Here is a 5,007-nt window from a genome sequence, read left to right on the forward strand (position 1 = left end):
TCAGATTCTCATTGGACGTAGCCCAGAGCTACAAGCAGTATAGTTCTATGGCCTTCACCTTCAACTTCATGCCTTAGATGACTTCTTTTGTTCTATTCAACTCTGACTGGTTCAAACCAGTTAAACCACATCACCCAGACACTAATCCCAGATGACAAGATGACAAACCAGCCATTTTACACAATAAACAGTTTCTTATTTGAGAATAGTCTGCTTTTGTTCAAGAGCCTGATGATTGAGGGGAATGAACTGTTCTTGAACCTAGTGGTGTGAGTCCTGAGGCTTCTGTACCTTCTACCTGATAGCAGCAGTGAGAAAAGAACTTGGCCTGGGTGGAGAGGATCTTTGATGATGGATATTGCTTTTTATATGGCAATGTTTCATGTAGATGTACTCATTAATTGGGACGGTTTTACCCGTGATGTACTGGGTCAAATCCACTACCTTTTGTAGGATTTTCTGCTCAGACACTGGTGTTCCCATACCAGGCCATAATGCACCAGTCAGCACACTTCCCACCACACATCTATAGAAGTTTGCCAAGGTTTTTGATGACATGCTGAATCTTCACAGACTCCTGAAGAAGTAGAGGTGTTGTTGTGCTTTCATCAATTATCAGCGTACATAAAATTAGTAATTCAGAGGCATGTGATACTATTCTCACCCGTGGATATACTTGAACATTTGATCTCCAACTCTAAAACTTACCCCAAAAATCAGAGTCACTCAATATTTCCCTCTGGAATACTTGATGTCATCTTTTGAATTTTATGAGAATTGTAGATTTGTACCCTCTGGAATACCTAAGATTTTGTCCATACACGTCAAACCATCCACTCCAGTATAATACAAAATTAAATCTTCTGTTTCTCCTTTGTTACTTTTTCTTTGACTATTCGTGGAGGGTCATACTCCCTCTTGGGATGACGCCATGCAAGACCAACCATGGCCCCAGTCAGAATCAATTCCATTGCAACAAAATACATTTTTCTGTTGGGTTTAAAGATATACATTGTTTCAATTTTGTTCCTCGAGGTCATCTGACTGTCCTGCGTCAGATTCTCATTAGATGTAGCACAGGGCTACACAATAAACAGTTTCTTACTTGATAACAGTGTCAGGTCTAGCAGATCTTTGGCAGAAACTTCTTGTGCCCGTGTTCAACTGCTCTGATCAAGTTATTCCAAGAATCAGTTAATCAAAGAGTTCACAAAATGGTGGCTGCAAAGACAGTCTCATGAAATGGCTGCCTCCATTCCTGTTCAGTGATTGTTGTTCTTTCTAGCCAACAGATGCAACTCAGATCATTCTTCTCACAATTCTCAACCTTTTGATTCCTGGCTTTGCCTGCAGGCTTAACAACATCTTTCCCCACGGCCACTCCACTATCTGCCCTGGCACTCTGATTCCCATCCCTCTGCAACTCTAGTTTATACCTTCCACAGCAGAAATGGCAAACCTTCTCACAAGGATATTAGTCCCCCTCCAGTTCAGGTGCAAATCTGTCCCATCTGTTCAGGTCTCACCTTCCCTGGACGAGAACAATCCAAAAACCTAAGCCCTCCCTCCTCACCATCTCCTTAGCCATATGTTAAACTTCCTGAACTCACTCTTCAGGACCTCATTACACTTCCTGCCAATGTCATTGGTATCAACGTGGACCATGATCTCTAGCTGCTCATCCCTCCTTAAGATGGCTATGGACTCAACCGAGAAGTTCCCAATGTTGCTGGGACTTATGGGTCTAACCTATAGGGAAAGGTTGAAAAGGGTAGAGTTTCTCCTACAACTCAGGATCTCAACGCCCTTGTAAACTTTCTGTACATTGATATCTTCCCTCTAGGTAGGTGACAAGAACTGCATACAAAACTCCAAATTTGGCCTCACCAATGTCTTTTACAACTTCAACATAACATGACTCAGCAGGCCAGGCAGTATCAATGGATAGGAATATACAGTCGATCTTTTGGGGTGCAACCATGTTCAGAGAGTGTGTGCAAGTTCAAGTTTATTGTCATGGGTATAAATGCCATGAAAATTAACTATTCCCAGCGGTAGCAGTATTGTACATTACAAACAGGAGTTAACATGTGAGGCCTCTGTCAGTCAGGGTCAACCATGAATGTTGCATCCTAGCTGTTTATATACACAAAGAGTACAATATGGAGAGCAAGCCGTTGTCCATGTAGCAAGCTCCCCCCTCTCCACATTTCTGATGAACTTGAATGGCAGAGACCAATACAGTTTGGTTCCAGCAGTGTTGTATATAAGTTAACATACATTTAACATAAATCATGCATAGATTATACATAATTATATCTCACTGATGACCCTCAACACCCATTTCTACTGTCAGAGAGGAGGTATAGAGGCCTGAAGACCCACACTCAACGATTCAATAATAGTTTCTTCCCCTTCATTATTAAAGTTCTGAACGCATAAAAACTACCTCACTATTCCTCATTTTAGTTCTACTTACTTATTGGTAATTTTAGTGTTTTGAGAGGTTGGTGATGAAACATATCAACTCCTACCAGAGAAGTGACTTGGATCTACTCCAATTTGCCTACTGAAGCAACAGGTCCACAGCAGATGCCATCTCATTGGCTCCTCACTCAACCCTGGAACATCTGGACAGAAAAGATGCATACATCAGGATGCTCTATATCATATATGTCAAACTCAAGGCCTGCGGGCCAAATCCGGCCCGCGGTGGAATTATCTTTGGCCCGCGAGATAATATCTAATTACTATTAAAGCTGGCCCCAGTAATCGAAGCGCCTATGGCGTATGATATGGCTAATGCTGAGTTTATTCAGGTACCAGATTTTCAGGGTTTTTAGTGTTTATTCGGCAGTCTTCTTCATAAGAAACGAAATTTGTAAAGTGAAACACTTTGTAGTTATAGCAGAGACTGAGACACATGAGAGCAGGCTGAAAAAACGGAGGCAACGAAAGCTGCGTTCGCACGCGTCAGACTGATCCGGCCCGCATGAAGCTGCATTTTGCTCAATCCGGCCCGTGACCTAAAATGAGTTTGACACCCCTGCTCTATATTGACTACAGTTCAGCATTCAACACCATCAACCCTTCAAAACTAATCAATACACTCCAAGACCTTGGCCTCAAAACCTCCTTGTGCAACTGGATCCTCGATTTCCTCACTTGCAGACCCCAATCAGTTCCAGTTGGCAACAACATCTCCTCCACAATCTCCGTCAGCATAGATGCATCACACTGCTTTACTCACTTTACACTTATGACAGTGAGTCTAAGCACAGCTCCAATATTCAAGTTTGCTGACGACACAACTGTCGTAGGCCAAATCAAAGATGGTGATGATTCAGCATATTGGGGCGGCACAGTAGTGCAGTGGTTAGCACAGTGTTTTACAGTACAGGCAACCCAGGTTCATTTCCTGTCACTGCCTGTAAGGAGTTTGTACTTTACAGTTTCTCCCTGTAACCACATGAATTTCCTCCGGTGCTCCAGTTTCTTCCCTCAGTCCAAAGACATAATAGTTGGGAGGTTAACTGGTCATTGTAATTGTCCTGTGATCAGGCTAGGGTTAAATCAGGGGTCGCTGAGCAGTGTGGCTCAAAAGGCTGGAAGGGCCTACTGTGCACTGTATCCTGATAAATATGGGAGAGAGATTGAAAATTCGGCTAAGTGGTGCCACAGCAACAACCTCTCTCTCAATGTCAGCAAGACCAAGGAGCTGATTATAGACTTCAGGAGGAGGAAACCAGAGATCCATGAGCCACTCCTCATCGGAGGAGAGGGTCAGCAACTTTAAATTCCTCAGTGTTATCATTTCAGAGGATCCATCCTGGGCCCAGCATGTAAGTGCAATTCCAACAAAACTATGGCAGCACCTCTACTAACTTAGGAGTTTGCAAAGATTCAGCATGACATCTAAAACTTTGACAGACTTCTATAGATGTGTCGTGGAGAGTATATTGACTGGTTGCATCACAGTCTGGCATGGAAGCACCAGTGCCCTTGAATGGAAAATCCTACAAAAAGTAGTGGTTATGGCCCTATCCATCACGGGTAAAGCCCTCCCCACCATTGAGCACATCTACATGAAATACTGTCGCAGAAAAGCAGAATCCATCCTCAGGGACCCCCACCACCCAGGTCATGATCTCTTCTTGCTGATACTACCAGGGAGGTGATACAGGAACCTCAGAACCCACTCCATCAGGTTCAAGAACAGTTATTACCCCTCAGCCATCAGGCTCCTGAACCAAAGGGGATAACTTCACTCGTCCCATCACTTGATATGTTCCCACAACCCACAGACTCACTTTGAAGGGCTCTTCATCTCAAGTCGATTTTAAATGCTTATTTATTATTTATTTATTTTTGTATTTGCTCAGTTTATTGTCTTTTGCACACTAGCTGTACACCAGTGTGTACATTGACTAAATATGTTTATTGAATTTATTGAGTATGGCTGCAAGAAAATGAATCACAAGTTTGTATATGGTGACATATGTGTACTTTGATAATAAATTTTCCTTTTAACTTTTGAGAAAAAGTACGTCACGCAAAGTAGGGGCCCTTGATGGTGTGCAATGTTTACAGCGCAGTGATCCACCCCACTGTGCGACGATTACAGTACAATGCCCTCTGCAAACAAACACGAGCAACATTTGAGCCTGAAATTATTTAACTTTCTGCAGGGTCAGAAACTATCCCCGACACCTCGCTACCACCTCTCTCCACGCAGGCGCACTACATCGGCGCCAATCGACATCCCTCCTCCCACACAACCACCCTGCGCGCAGAACCGCGGAGCGTTAACGGTAAGCGCGCTACCTTCAGCTGACGGTTGGACGCGCAGACTCGTTGACGGAGAGTTCGGCAGCAACGCAGGCGCAGTTGGTGGAGTGGCTGGCAGGGCAGGCAGCAACGCAGGCGCAGTTGGTAAAGTAGCCGGCAGGGCGGGCAGAAACGCAGGCGTAGTGTTGAACATGTTGCCGGCGGCCGGCAGTCAGTGAC

At 44.1% G+C, this 5,007-nt stretch overlaps 1 long non-coding RNA gene across 1 annotated transcript in view; it reads right to left on the reverse strand.

Annotated features, from left to right (window-relative positions):
• The window catches only part of LOC140741232 (uncharacterized), a 65,829-nt gene extending 63,202 nt beyond the window's left edge, over positions 1-2,627 (reverse strand). The window contains exon 1 of the long non-coding RNA XR_012102037.1: positions 2,535-2,627. This is a non-coding gene — a long non-coding RNA (uncharacterized lncRNA). The remainder of the gene's footprint in view (positions 1-2,534) is intronic.
• Positions 2,628-5,007: the final 2,380 nt, after the last annotated feature.

Source organism: Hemitrygon akajei, chromosome 18 (genome assembly GCF_048418815.1).
Source record: "Hemitrygon akajei chromosome 18, sHemAka1.3, whole genome shotgun sequence".
NCBI classification, from domain to species: Eukaryota; Metazoa; Chordata; class Chondrichthyes; order Myliobatiformes; family Dasyatidae; genus Hemitrygon; species Hemitrygon akajei.